Source organism: Trichosurus vulpecula, chromosome 2 (genome assembly GCF_011100635.1).
Source record: "Trichosurus vulpecula isolate mTriVul1 chromosome 2, mTriVul1.pri, whole genome shotgun sequence".
Lineage (NCBI taxonomy): Eukaryota > Metazoa > Chordata > Mammalia > Diprotodontia > Phalangeridae > Trichosurus > Trichosurus vulpecula.
The window spans coordinates 83080165-83096495 of record NC_050574.1 but is presented as its reverse complement, the minus strand read 5'-3'; the positions used below and the strand labels follow the sequence as shown (position 1 = coordinate 83096495).

General features: G+C 39.2%; 1 pseudogene; it reads left to right on the top strand.

Moving 5' to 3' along the window:
- Positions 1-246: 246 nt before the first annotated feature.
- LOC118836512 lies at positions 247-6884 on the top strand (annotated as a pseudogene).
- Positions 6885-16331: the final 9447 nt, after the last annotated feature.

Sequence of the window (16331 nt, the reverse complement as noted above, 5' to 3'; positions counted from 1 at the left end):
GTGACATATATTCTTATATTCATTTTAAGACAATCACATTATCAACAAAGTAGAGGATGGATTGGGGTGTGCAGAGATTTCTGGTAGGCAGATCAATCAGCAGGTTATAGCAATAATCCAGGTGTACAGTGATGAAGGCCTATATCAAGATGGTGGTAGAGGAGAGAAAGGGAGGGATGTATACAAAAGAAGCTACTAAGGTAAAATTGACTTGCTTTTGCATTTGTGTTCTCAGTGCTTATCAAAATGCTGAGCACATCATATGCAATTGGTAAATGTTTGTTTATTTGGCTTTTAACTCTAAAATTCTGAGATTCTTAGAGAAGGGGAGAAAAACTAGCTAGACTAATGCCATGAATATTTCTTTCACAGCTTTCTAATTCTAACAGCCATAGGCTAGTAGAGTTGGAAAGAACCTTAGAAGTCACGTAGCAACATTTTACAGAAGAACTAAAGCCCAGAAAGATGTAATGACTTGTCCTAGGTCATACATGTAGTAAGTAAGGTAAATTGGTATCTGCTCTAGAACTTATTCCAAATCCAAATGTCTTTACAACTATACCTTGTTATGTCATAACTTTTTGCCATATTTTTTACAGTTCAGAACTTCAAGAGACAAACTATATAGTTTGGCAACACATAGTCTTATATTTATGAATAAATTTTGCATAGATCAAATGTGGTAAATAATTATGCCATACTTTGTCATGTTTCTTCTCCCTTCCAGTGTGCAAAAATCTCCTCTAGGTTTTGTCCTTCAGGGACACAGTCAACCAAGAAAAATTTATTAAGTGCCTCCTATGTGACAGACACTGTGCTAAGTTCTGGGGATATGAGTAAGATAAAGACAATCCCTGATCTCAGGGATCTTGCAATATAATGGGGAAGACAATGCACAAAAGGAAACTGAAAATCAAGAGGAAAGGGAAGAAGGCATCTGGGCATGGGGCCATGATGGAGAAGTCAAAGGAGCATATCCAGTTTGGAAATAAAGAGATGGTTGGATTGGGTCCTCGCCTTAAATGAAGGTTTTGGAGCTCATTACTCCAAGCTACAATCAAAGAGGCAGAAGTACTGATGAGATACATGTACCAAAGCTGATGCAGGGTTTATGCATCTATTATGCAGGATGATGAAATTTCCAAATGAATTTCCCAGGGGCAAGATGAAGAGGTTCCAAAGAGTTGAGTGAAAAATATACTTTACTAATTATCCTCTCTACAACCATTTTACAGAAATAGGATGAGTTTCTTCTCTTTTGCCTTTTGGTCCTCTGACATTAACATAATCTCATGGTCAGTAGAATAGACACATATAAAATGTAAGGATTTTTTTTCCTACCATAGGGTCTATTTCATGTATGTTATAGTGGACATTATTCTGAGAAAAGGTGCAGGTTAAGAACTCAGGATTTAATATAATCCACCACCTAATCCCCAATACATTATAACCAACATTCACCCCACGCTGCTACAACACTGGCACTCTTTGTATGATATTAGATCACTTAACATTTTCTTGTATCAGTTTCCTCATATTAAAAATGGGTATAATAATAATAAATTACCTATTTTACAAAGTTGCTATAAGAGCATGCTTTGCATATCTGTAAAAAGGTGAGGTGTTATTATATTTAAATAATTGTAATGTGAAAGAATTTGAGAGCTACAGAAATATCTATCCCTGGTCATGCTTGACTCTCCCCTCCCCAAACCATTGCTACTTGATGCTTCATCCCTTTATGCTTCAAAAGGAGTGAGGAGAAGGGTCAATGGTTATTTCAGGCCAAAGAAGCTTTTAGATTCTCAATATCCCATGAAGTTCTCCTTTCCTTTTTGGGGAGAAAATCTTGGGGTCAAGAGATCAGCAGCATTGTTTCACCCAAAGATCCATGTTCCACCTAGCAGCCTCCCTCTCCAGGATCCTATAGTTGATTCATACCCTTGATAAGAGTCAACTCACCAGCCTTGGCTATAGCCAAGTCTCAGATTCTGTAGCCCAGCATCCAACTCAGTTCTATGTCTGTCCAGCCTTAAGAACGCAATATTTATACTGAAGTTGCTCTCCTTCCTTAAATCCTCAAGAGCATTCTCTTTACCAGAGCTCTCTGGGGATTGAGGAATTGTAGCCAAGTCCTTAAGCAAAGAGCTCTGAGACTTCTGGACCCAGGTGCAAGGACATGGAAAAAGCATCTAGCTTTTATGCTTCTAGCCCAAATAGAAAGTCTTTACTTCCCATTATTACATTGTAATTCCAAAAACTTTCTGTCTAGGGACCCTGTGATTGAACCTATAGTGTTTTGGTGGTCACAGTTCTCTATAAACTGGTAGTGATTGGGTTCATTCTATGTCCTGTGCTAAAAGTAAGTAAAAGGCACAGCTGTAGGTACAAAAAAAAAGAAACATTGTCTCAATTATAGTATGGATGAATATTAGATGTACACAAATAGGCATTTAGACAAGTAAAATGAGATCAGAACAAAAGAGAAATTCAGAAAAAGTTTTCTAGGAGAATTTGAGGCAGAATAATTTTTTATCTTGGGAAAGAGGGTGAGTATCAGGGATCACTCAATGCACAAACAATCATTTAAGTTGGACCTTGAATGAAGTAAAGGATTACAAACATCAATCCATTAAGTCATTTGTTTGTGAATATTACCAATTTTTCTATATATCTTCCAGTCATTATCATCTTCTTTGATAACCAGCTCCCCTAGTTTTTCTGGTATCCTTTAAAGGGTGGCGGCGGCTGAGCCCACGTGGAGCCTGCCCCCCACACGTGCCCGCTCACTGCAGACCTGGTGGTCACAGTTGGAGAAAGTTGGCCAGTGCTGGTCGGGAAGCGATTCCTGAGCGTGTCGGCCTCCAAGCAGTGCGAGGGCAGTGGCCACAGCTTCGAGGTAGAGCTCGTGGACGAGTGGCCCTGGGTATCGGGCACCATCCAGGCCATGTCCCACATCGATGTGACCAAGAAGAATCTGAAGGTATGTGTGGAATTTGATGGAGAATCATGGAAGAAGAGAAGATGGATCGAAGTATGTAGTCTTCAAAGGAAGGCATTTTTAGTAGAACATAACCTGGTTTTGGCTGAGCAGAAGTCTGCCGGGATTGTGCAGTGGCCTGCAATACTATACTATTGGACAAGGCTGGTTTGGGATCCATTACTTCTATTTGTTTTCTTGGAGAAGACAGCAGAGTATTCATTTCTAAAAAACTTCTGAAACCTATGCAGGATGTAAATGGTCTTTGACTTTCTCTGATGGATCATCAGAATATCAGTAAAGAATTTCAAGCCTTGATTGTGAAACATTTAGATGAAAGCCATTTATTACAAGGTAACAAAAACTTAGTTGGTTCAGAAGTAAAAATTTATATTTTGGATCCATCTACCCAGTGGTTTTCAGCAACTATTGTAAATGGCAATCCAACCTCAAAAACACTCGAAGTGCATTGTGAAGAGATTCCAGCTCTAAAAATTGTTGATCCAGCACTGATTCATTTTGAAGTTGTACATGACAGTCTTGGGAATTGTGGAAAAGCTAAAAGAGTGAGCGCAGTAAAACGAAAGCCCACTGAGAACAAAGGTCGTCTTGTGTCAAAGCAGCCAAGATCTTGCTCTGAGGCATCTTCCAGTCCGGGTCCTGTGCGACCTGTTCCCACAACAGGCCTTCGGGAGGTGCTCCCTGCATGCACTGCCACAACTCCAGCTAGTAAGAACCTCAGGCAAAGCACTCCTGAAGCAGCTAATTCTCCACCAGATGTCAGAGCTAAATCTCCTCAAGGAGATCATGCACAGAGTTTACCCAAAGGATTTTCTTCCTGTCTAAACATAAAGACAGAGATACCAAGATAGAGCTCAGATCTGGAGGCACTTTGTCAGCAGCCCACTACAGCTGAAACAGGGGACTTAAAAACCTGAGTGAACCCAAAGGGAACTATACTCAATTGAAGATTCTGGACCAACTTCCTTTGCTCAGTACACAAAATTATAATGAAAGTGAAAAGAAAAACACAGTTGAATCCTTAGTCAAATCTCCCATGGATGTTCCTGTGGAAGGACTTACCGCCACTCACCCAGCAGCCACAGGAGCCTTCCCAGGAAGGATTGGAGGAGACAGAGACTTCTGAATTACAGAAGCACGTGGATTGTAAACCTTCCACATCAGATGTTTGTGCTGCCCCAGCCAACAAGCCTGCAGCCCAAGCACCTCTGAACAGCCTGCCTAATAGTGCTGAGGGCAAGAATCCTGAAAACTCTTCCTTTGTGTGCCCTTCCTTCTGGGGGACTTTGAAAGAGACTGCCCCCAGTGTGAGGCATGAAAATGACAGCTGGCATGCAGGAAGTGGCAGCAAAGTCCAGAGTGTCACCTCTCAGAAATCGATGTTGATGAACCCAGCCAAGGTCAAGAAACTGCTGCAGAGTGGTGAGGCCTTTGTACAGAATGGTGCCTGTGCAGCTATTACTGCAAATCTGTCCAAGTGCCATGAGTGCCATCTGGATAGCTACCGAAAGGACAAGGACTCCCCTGTCTTTTGCAGATTCTTTCACTTCAGGAGGTTACAATTTAGTAAACATGGTGTGTTGTGAGTAGAAGGTTTCTTGACCCCAAACAAGTATGATATGCAAGCCATTGGCCTGTGGTTGCCTTTGGCCAAAAATGTGGCGGGTACTGATTTGGATACTGCAAGATATATCCTCACCAACATTGGAGACCACTTCTGTCAAATGGTGATATCCTAAAAGGAGGCGAGGTCAACCATTGAACCACACAGACAAGTTGCTTGGAAGCGTGCCGTTCGAGGCGTTTGAGAAATGTGTGATGTGTGTGACACTACAATCTTTAACTTGAGCTGCGTATGCCCTTGCTGTGGGTGTGGGGTGTGTGTAGACTGCTTCAGGATGAAGAAAAAAAATGTCCAGCAAGGTAGTGCATACAAGACGTTCTCCTGGCTTAAGTGTGTGAAGAGTCAAATCCACAAACCGGAAAACCTTACGCCCACACAGATCATTCCTGGGAAAGCTCTGTATGATGTGGGAGATATCGTTCACTCTGTAAGAGCAAAGTGAGGAATAAATAAAGGGCGAACTGCCCTTGTTCAAATCAGCAAATCAAGCTCCTCTCAAAGCCAGCCCCGAAGGAGGACACAAGACAGAATTCTTTAGCTGGAGAAAAGCTTAATCTAGGAACAGCTCTCCAGTGAAATAACTGTGTGTTAGACCCAGCAAATGAGAGCTGTGACCCTGCTGCAAAGCCAAGCTGTGGCACCAAGCCTCTCTGTCCAGTTAGTTCTTCGCCTTTAAACTGACTAGCTGACTTAACCAGTGGAAATGTTAACAAAGAAAATAAGGAGAAACCAAGCACAATGCCAACTTTAAAAAATGAAAACAGACCTCTCCAGTCTTTGCCCACCTTGACTAAACTTCCTACTGTTCTACACACCTTTAACAGCACAATATTAACACCTGTCAGCAACAACAGCTCTGGTTTTCTCTGGAATCTGCTGAACTCTTCTGGAGAGAAGACTGAAAGTGGCCTCAAGAACACACCAAAAATCTTGGATGACATCTTTGCTTCATTGGTTCAAAATAAGACTTCAAGTGACATCCCTAAGAAACCTTCAGGGATTGGTTATTAAGCCCAGCATTTTGGGATTTGATACTCCTCACTACTGGCTGTGTGACAACCGCTTGCTGTGTCTACTGGATCCTAACCATGAGAATAACTGGAATGTCTTCAGGGAGTGTTGGAAGCAGGGACAACCCGTAGTGGTGTCTGGAGTGCATCACAGACTGAACACAGAGCTGTGGAAATCTGACTCCTTCTGCAAGGAGTTTGGAGAGCAGGAAGTGGATCTAGTCAACTGAAGAACTAATGAGATCATTACAGGAGCCACTGTAGGAGATTTCTGGGATGGATTTGAAGATATCCTGAGTCGCCTGAAAAATGATGACAAACCAATGGTACTAAAACTGATGGACTGGCCTCCAGGAGAAGATTTCAGAGATATGATGCCTCCTCAGTTTGAAGATTTGATGACAAACATCCCATTGCCCGAGTATACCAAGAGAGATGGCAAACTGAATTTGGCTTCCAGGTTACCAAATTACTCTGTTCGTCCAGATCTGGGTCCCAAGATGTATAATGCTTATGGGTTAATCACACCAGAAGATAGGAAGTATGGAAGAACAAATCTTCATTTAGATATATCTGATGCATCTAATGTAATGGTCTATGTGGGCATCCCTACCGGACAGCTTGATCAGGAAGATGAAGTACTTAAAACTATCCAAGATGGAGACTGTGATGAACTTACAATAAAGCGGTTTATTGAAGGAAAGGAGAAACCAGGAGCTCTTTGGCACATTTTTGCTTCTAAAGACACAGAGAAGATCTGATCCTTCCTTAAGAAGGTCTCAGAAGAACAAGGTCAAGAAAACCCTGCTGATTATGACCCTATTCATGACCAAAGCTGGTATTTGGACCGCCCACTCAGAAAGTGTCTTCACCAAGAGTACAGAGTTCAGGGCTGGGCCATCGTGCAGTTTCTGGAGGATGTGGTCTTCATCCCAGCAGGTGCCCCACATCAGGTTCATAACTTATACAGCTGCATAAAAGTGGCCAAAGATTTTGTTTCTCCAGAGTGTATCAAACACTGCTTCTGGCTCACTCAGGAATTTTGCTGTCTGTCTCAGACACACACTAGCCATGAAGATAAGCTACAGGTGAAGAATGTGATCTACCACTCAGTTAAAGATGTGGTTGCAATATTAAAAGCCAACGAATCTGGCTACAGCAAACCTTAAATCCAGAACCTAACTGGAACTGAGCTACTGGCAGCTGTTGGGAGTTTGGAATTCACGTTACCTCATCCTCCTTTTTAAGTAGTGCCTGACTTGAGAAGGTACTTTGTCTAATGTTGTGGCCAGAGTGGTATTTGTTTTCCTTGAGTGACTCAGCTTACCTCATTGAGCCTGCTGGTTGCTGCTGCTTCTCTTCCGGGGAAGTGGAGAACTTCCTGTGTGATGAGTCATGGGGCTGGCTGAGGGGAGATGTTAACTCCAGAGCCACGCCCTATTGGGAGTTAACCTGGTCTACACTAGGGGGAGGGGCCAAGTCAAGAACCAATCGGCTCTGATCATTCAGGCGGTGCTTGAGGATATAGAAAACTCTATAAGAGGGGAGAGGACAGCTTGAAGACCCCTTTTCCTTTTCCGGTTGGAGCCAGAGACACCTACAGCCGAAGCTGAGCTGCCGGTAGCAGAGCTGACCCATGTGCGGAGTGAGGAGTGCTGAGCAAGGACTGGAGGCCAGTGGGTAATCTTCTTACCATAGAGGAGAAGCATGTATACGATTTTGCCTTATACTATCTGGCTTCTCTGTGGCCTCCTGGTTACCCTTGTGAGGCGGACTTATTGGGCCTGGAAGCTTTTGATCAAAATATCAAAATGGGGACACTGGTTTGTGGGCCTGTTACTGTGGAGTGTAAATACATGCTTTAGTTCTCTTGCCTTCTGCCTAGAGAATTCCTTGTATCCTGCAGTTCCGAACCTTTCAGGCACATATGAGATTCTCTTTGAAATCATAAATTCTGCCTTCCTAATATAAATGTACATTTCTAGTGTTTACAAACACTTGCTGTGTATATCTAGTGACTATTCACTGATCCCTTGGCCTCCTGAAACTGGGACTTCTCACCTGCTACAATTTTAAACCAAACGTAAGAAGATTACCTCTTATTGAGCTCTGGAAACCACCCACAACTAGGCCTGTCTATCAAGTCGACTGTAAAAATGGATTTGTAACTACTGTTGGGAGTCTTTGGGAGGGAGGAAGGGGGAGAATATTTTATTTTATGAATGTTTGGGGATTTTTCCCCTTAGAGTCCAGAGGAGGAGCCAAGAATACAGTGGCTGATACCGTTCTTAATGCATTACCATCGGACTTGCATTAAGCAACAGTAAAAAAACAATCTACTGTACAATTCATGGAATTAACCATCTTTAAACAAATGAAATCTAATTTAATTGAGGCTTTGCTAATTTCTAAGTGTTAAGCATTTTACATTAAACAATATTCATTTAATAATCAAAAAGATTATCTTATTTGATCCCCTCAACAACACCAGGGAGTAGCTGCTATTATTATTTTCATTTTAAAGTAGAAAAAACTGAGGCAGCCAAGGGATTTACACAGGGTCACAAAGCTATTCAGTATCTTGGGCTGGATTGGAATTGAGTTCTTCCTGAATCTAGACTCCATGCTCCATCCACTGCATAACCTTACTTCCTCATCCATATTTGGTATATGCTGCATCCTTGGCTCCACTCTTAGAATCACTATCTTCCTTTAAGATTCAGCTCAGATGCCATCTCCCAAAAGAAGCTTTTCCTGATTCTATTATATTTCAGTGTAAATTTGCTGTCCCTGAAGTTGTTTTGTGCTCTTTGTCATAGTAGACAGAGTAAGAACTATGGTACAGTAAGTAGAGAGATGGCCTCAGAGCCACGAAGGCATTAGATCAAGTGCTCCACCTGATACATATTAGTCACTTCAAATATCAGTGCCCTCAGAACGATATAAGGCTATACACTGGGAAAATGCTATGCCAATGAAATCACATAGCCAGTCCCAATCTCTGAACCCTAACCCCTGGAAGTATCTGCAAGCAGAAGGAATGTGCTGCTTGAGGAATGTTTTTAACTCGTCTTTGCTTCTCCAGTGCCTTGCACATAATAAGTATGTAAGGGATGTTTATGGGACTGGATTATGCTTTAACCAGTCAAACAAGAAATCAATAGAAATTTATTATTCACAGACCATGTGTCAGGAAAGCTCAGTAAGCTTGACCTGGTAGCCAAAATTAGCAAAAGTCATATTGGTCTAAATTAAGAGAAACTGCAGAAAGGAAAATTGAACTTCAGTGTAAGAAAAACTTCCTAAAACTGAATGGGGATAGAAAGGAATAAACTTTGTTATCAGTGGTACATGGCACATAGACAAAAATGACCATGTATGTACTAGAGCACAATCCAGTGCAGAAAAGCAGAAATAGTCAGTGCATCTTTTTCAGATCTGATACAATAAAATTATTTGTAATAAAGGACCATAGAAAGATAGACTAAGAATTAATTAGAAACTAAATAATCTAATCCTAAGGAATGAGTGGGTTAAACAACAAATCATAGAAATAATCAATAGCTTCATTCAAGAGAATGACAGTAATGAGACAACATACCAAAACTTATGGGATGCAGCAAAAGCAGTTCTTAGGGGAAGTTTTATATCTCTGAATGCTTACATGAATAAAATAGAGAAAAAGGAGATCAATGAATTGGGCAAGCAACTGAAAAAGCTAGAAAAAAAACAAATTGAAAATCCCCAATTAAATACCACTATCAGCATAATTGATCATATCAACAACAAAACTAGCAGAAACCATATGATTATCTCAATAGATACAGAAAAAGCCTTTGGTGAAATACAACATCCATTCTTATTAAAAACACTAGAAAGCATAGGAATAAATGGAGTCTTCCTTAAAATGATAAGGACTATCTACCTAAAACCATCAGCAAGCATTATATGTAATGTGGATAAGCTAGATGCATTCCCAATAAGATCAGGGGTGAAACAAGGATCTCCATTATTACCCCTATTATTCAATTTGGTACTAGAAATGTTAGCTTTAGCAATAAGAGAAGAAAAAGAAACTGAATGAATTAGAATAGGCAAAGAAGAAACTAAGTTATCACTCTTTGCAGATGATATAATGATTTGCTTAGAGAATCCTAGGGAATCAAGTAAATAACTACTTGAAATAATAAAAAAAAACTTTAGCAAAGTTGCAGGATATAAAATAAACCCTCACAAATCCTCGGCATTCCTATAATTTACTAACAAAGCACAACAGCAAGAGAGAGAAAGAGAAACTCCATTTAAAGTTGCTGTACCAGGAGAACGTTGTGCACAGCCACAGATATGTGGATTCCGTGAGGACCAACCCTGACACACTGCGCTTCTCTCAGCAACCTAAAGGGGCAAGGACAACTCCAGGGGACCCACGATGGAGAATGCTATCTTCATTCAGAGAAAGAACTGCGAAGTTTGAATACAGACTGAGGCACACTACATGCTCGCCTTTTCTGCTTCTCTTTTGTTTTTGTTTTTGGGGTTTTTTTTGGTTTTTTTTTTTTGTTTTTTTTTTTGGTTCTGTTTCTTCTTTCTCATGATTCATTCCATTGGTCAAAATTCTTCTCCATGACTTGACTAGAGCATAAATTAATTCAATGAGAAGTTATACATGACAGTTATATGAGACTTCATGCCGTCTTGGGGAGGGAGGGGGGAGGGAGGGGAGAAAAACTGGAACTCAAAACTATGTAGAACCGTGTGTGGTAAACTAAAAATAAATAAAGAAAAAAAAATAAAGTTGCTGTAGACTCTATAAAATATTTGGGAGTCTACCTGCTAAGACAAACCCAGGACCTATATGAACATGATTACACACAAATAAAGTCAGATCTAAATAAATGGAACATCAGTTGCTTGTGGTTAGGCTGAGCTAATATAACAAAAATGACAATTTTGCCTAAATTAATGAATTTATTTAGTGACATACCAATCAAACTACAAAAAATTATTTCATATAGCTTGATAAAATAATAACAAAATTGATGTGGAAGAACAAAAGGTCCAGAATATCAAGGGAATTAATGAAAAGAAATACTGGGGAAGGTGGCCTAACCATACCAGATATTAAACTGTATTATACTGTATTATAACTGCGTAAACTGTATTATAAAGTATCAATCACCAGAATTACTTGGTACTTGCTAAGAAATAGAGTGGTGGATCAGTCAAATAGGTTAGATGTGGTAGTCAATGAGTATAGCAATCTACTCTTTGATAAACCCAAAGAATCCAGCTTCTGAGTTGAGAATTCACTGTTTGACAAAAACTGCTGGGAAAACTGGAAAATAGTATGGCAGAAACTGCGCATAGACCAATATCTTACTCCATATACCAAAATAAAGTCAAAATGGGTTCATGATTTAGGAATAAAGGCTGATACTAAAAGCAATTTGGGAGAGCAAGGAATAGTTTACCTGTTAGTTTTATGGAAAATGGAAGAATTCATGACCAAACAAGAGATAGAGAGCATCACAAAATGCAAAATGGATAATTTTGATTATATTAAATTGAAATTTTTTTGTACAAACAAAGCCAATACAACAAAGATTAGGAGGGAAGCAGAAAATTGGGGAAGACTTTTTATAACCAGTGTCTGTGATAAAGGTCTCCATCTCTAAATATACAGAGAACCGAGTCAAATTTATAGGAATACAAGTCATTCCCTAATTGATAAATCATCAAAGGATATAACCAGGCAATTTTCAGAGGAAGAAATTAAAAGTACCAATAGTCATATGAAAAAGTGCTCTAAATCACTATTGTTTAGAGAAATGAAAATCAAAACAACTCTTAGGTACCATATCTCTCCTGTCAGATTGGCTAACATGACAAAATAAGAAAATGATAAATGCTGGAGAAGATGTGGGAAAATAGAATACTTTTACATTGTTGGCGGAGTTGTGAAATGAACCAGCCATACTGGAGAGCAATTAGGAGCTATGCCTAAAGGGCTGTGAAAATGTTTGACCCAGCAATACCATTTCTAGGGCTGTATCCCAAAGAGATCACATGAGTGGGAAATGGACCCATATGTACAAAAATATTTATAGCATCTCTTTTTGTGATGACAAAGAATTAGAAATCAAGGCGATGCCCATCAACGGTGGAATGGCTAAACAAATTATGGTATATAAATGTAATGGAATACTATTGTGCTATAAGAAATGAGGAGCAGGCGGATTTCGTAATAATCTGGAAAGACTTACGTGAGCTAATGCTGAATGTTGGGAGCAGAACCAGGAGAACATTATACATGATTACAGACACACAATATCTGTGATGAGTAACTTTGATAGGCTTGGCTCTTCTCAGCCATACAAGGTTCTAAGACAGCTCCAAAAGACACATGGTGGAAAAATGTATCCACATCCAAAGAAAGAACTACAGAGTTTGAAAGCAGACTCAGGCAAACTATTTGCTCTCTTCTTTTCTTCTTTTTTGGTTTTGTTTCTTCTTTCTCATAATTCATTCCATTGGCCATAATTCTTCTTTACAACTTGACTATTGTGTAAATAAGTTAAATGTGAAGGTATATGTAGAACCTAGGATTACATGCTGTCTTGGAGGGAAGGTGGAGGAGAGAGAGGGGGAGAAAATTTGGAACCTCAAAACTTGTGGAACTGAGTGTCGTAAACTAAAAATAAAAAAATAAATTTAAAAAAAGAAAAAAACTTCCTAACAATTTTATTCTTCCAAAGCAGAAAGGTCTGTGTTGGAATGTCATGGTTGTTCTATTTTGTTGGAGGTATATGAGCAAACACTTGTCAGATATTTTGAATAGTGAATTCTTGCTTGGGTATGAATTTAACAAGGTGACCCATGAGATCTCTTCCATTTCAAAGTCCTGCTTTGGCTTCTCGTATGAACATAGGCAGTGCACATCACTTCTCTGGACTTCAGAGTTATTTTTTTAAGAGACATTGTTGGAATTTATGATATCTAAGGTCCTTTCTAATTCTAAATCCTATAATCTTGTGATCTTATGAGGTAACTAGTGCTGATGACCACAATATTGTTTGAGGGAGAGGGAGTTAACAATCAAATGAATGACCATGTAAGTGTCTGTGGTTGTTTGACAAACCCAAGGATAAATCGGTAACAGATTGACCAGCAAAAATATCTGGCATGGTTTTCTTCATTGAAGGTGGGATACTAGCATATCTTAGGCAGATGAACTACATACTTAATGGGAGTGGACAGAGCAGCTGACAATCAAGCATTTCCCCTGCCCGAGAACTGACGACAACCTTTGTATATGTGTCTTGAGTGTTTTTTGTTTCTGTATAGGATAATATGAATACCCTTACTTATATCTGTATCCATTTATCTATCCTTGTTTTCTTTCCCAGCCTCAATGCCCCTGTCTACCAAAAGCTCAACTTGTCTTCTATTCAGTTTTCTCCACCTTGCTTCCTCAATATGATTAGGGTGTGGGCTCCAAGCACATCCCAACTCTTCTTTTGGAGCAGACTTATCAGCCTTCACTGCAGCTCTGTGATCCTTTCTCTCAGATAGGACTCTGAGATGCTCAGCAGTTATCTATCTGAGACTTATACATAATTAGTGTAGAGAGGTGGGGATTTATAAAAAATTTGTGTTCCCACAAGGAAAGAGTTATGATTTGGAGCCCACTGGAGATAGACATGTGCAAACAGTACTGCAGATTACCCAGGGGAAGAGCTCATTCTTCTCTTGCTTACACACTTTCCCTTGACTTCTGCTGGATACGACATTACTATTGCCCTGCTTCAGACTACCACCAGAAAGATCTTATCACATGGAACACTATCACAGAGACAACCTCCCTTCCACCTCCCATAGAAGTAATGGCTGGATTCTGGAGTGAGCTACCTCCTCTCCTGGAGCAATTGTGCCAGTGCTCAAATTGAACAGTTCCCTAGTATCTATATTCCCGTTGACAGTACCAGTGCCCTACCCCAAACGATGCAAGGAGTAAGGTTTCCTAGTTATGGCTCTGTTATTATACCAAAGGATAACTACAGGCTAAATCTAATTGGATGGCATTTATTGTGGGCCCTATACATAGTTTGATAAAAGCCATTATAGAGGACAAAATAGAGGAATGAGTTTAAATGTTCATGTGAAGAAGACATAGGAGTTTTAATGGATTGCAAATGAGTGAGAAGTGTCACATGAAAAAAAATGCTAATGTAATCCAAGCTTACATTAAAAGAAAAAGAATGTTTTTAAGGGACGAAATGTTCCTACTGTACTTAGCACTGGCCAGATCATATTTGGAATACAGATTTCAGTTCTAGGTATTTTAGGAAAGACACTGGTCAGATGGAATGGATACAGGTTGAATGTTGAGGGCTTTGAAAACTTATGATGGGAGGATAAGTTGAAGTGGCTAGAGAGACAAGGACCGTTACTCTCCTAAGATGTCTGAAAAACTGCCTAACAGCAAAGAAATTGCACAGTTTTGTTTGACCGCTGAGGACAGAAGGAGCAATGGGTAAAAGTTGTATGAAGATAATTCTTTAAGCAGAATAACCCTTCCTAAGTAATAAAACTCTTCCAAAGAGGACTCATATTCTTAGGTGGGTAGAATGTTTCCATTATTAGAAGTCTTGAAGTGATGTGTGTATTATCATTTCCAGGAATTTTTCAGTGAAAAGCGTGATTTACTTTGAAGTTCATTTATTAACTGTGTGACTCAAGCTATGTTATCTACTTTTTGAGGCTCAGTGTCAGCCATAAAATGGAATTCATCATACTTATAATTCATAGTTCTGTTGAGTAAAATATTTTAAAAATATTTTCTAAACAAATTTAGCATTCAGCAAGAACAACATGGTTTTATATTTTATAGTTTTGCAAAACAATATGAATACATTAAAAGTGGAAGAAATGTTTTCTTACAAACCATCAATCCCTCTTATCTCCCTTATCTCTACTGGGTTGAAAACTATTTAGCATAATAATAATAACTAACATTTATGTAGCACTTTAATGATTGTGAAACATTTTAATGTTTATATATGTACATACATGTATATGTGTATGCATATGTATATGTATATGTATACGTATACACACACACACACATACACACACACACACACACACACACACACACACACACACACACGGCCTATGGCCCAGAATCATATTGATGAGGTCTGAGCTTAGGGACTGATACTAAAAGGATCAAATTCTTATTGACTCATTTGGATTCTTTCCAGAATTTATTCCAGGAAATCTCTATAGATAGTTTGCATCTATTTCCACAGACATAGGTTAAAGATGTATTTGAAGGAAATAAGTGGATGTAAGGTATAGGACTGCCTTTATTGCACCCTGTTTAAAACACAATTCACAAGTTCTCTTTCTCTCTCTCTCTCTCTCTCTCTCTCTCTCTCTCTCTCTCTCTCTCATCTATCTGATCTGTTCTTAGAATCTAAATCCCCAAATTCTTGAACTTGACTTTGACTTAATCACGAGTTACCCTCAAGCCTAGTGTTGCACAAGAAATCTCTCTTGGTTTTTGTTTTTTTTATACTATAGGATCACCTCAGAAATCAAAATGCCCTATCCTTTAAACAGATAGGAGAAATTCAGGATTAATGTCCATAAATTCACCTCTCAGGCCACATGGATAAGCACATATCTGTTCCTGTTATATGTTTCAATAAGAATTATTGCTATTCCAACATTGCTCAGATGTGCTGTAATTACTTGGGCTAAGAAACTACAGTCTTTGTTCTCCAGTTTCTGACCTATGCTCAAAAAATCAAAAAGAAAGACAGAAGTTAAAGCCTTGGCCCTCCCTCTCACTTTTCCAAGGCAAAAGAATCTCTTTCTGTGCTTGAAGTTCAGGGAGAAATCTCACCAACCCCCAATCAATGCAGTCCAAATAAGAAACTCAAGAGAAAAAGCCAAAGGACTGATAACAGCATGTTAGTCTTTTTTTTTTTAACTAGGGCATATATGACATTGCTATTCAGACAAAAGTTCATCTTCCTAAGACTCTCAGTCACAATATCACTCTGGTTAGTCCTAGTTACTAATATTAATCAGAAGTTGTCTTTGTCCATTTAAAAATTATCAATGAGAATTTCTATACCCTACACGGAGAGTGATATAGATTGCCAGCTAAGTGTCGCAGTGCGTAGGTCATTAGTCCTGGAGTCAAGAGCACTTGTGTTCAAATATGGTCTCACATACTTAGTAGCTCTATAAAATGGAGATAAGAATAACACCTACTTACTGTGGTTGTTGTGAGTATCAGATGAAGCCCTTTGAAAACCATAAAATCCCATAGAAAACACTAGCTACTATTATTATGAAAGATCCTGTCTCACCTGCCTATAAGCTCACCAAATGGACTGAGAATTTCCTCTAATCTCTTATATTATAATTCATCATCTCATTTGGTCCTCAATGAATAAATAAATAAACTCTAAGTGATGGGTATTGTTTTATAGATGAATAATCTGAAACTCAGAGAGGTTACATTATTTACCTAGGAAAAATAACAAATAACTGTTTATAAGAGGATTTGGAGCCAGGCATTCCTGACTCTAGGTCAGTCTTCTATCTACTATAACAGAGAGTTCACTAGAATCCCTCCATGAATGAATCCAAGGGGGTTCATCTGGTTTTTTCTCTGTTAGCA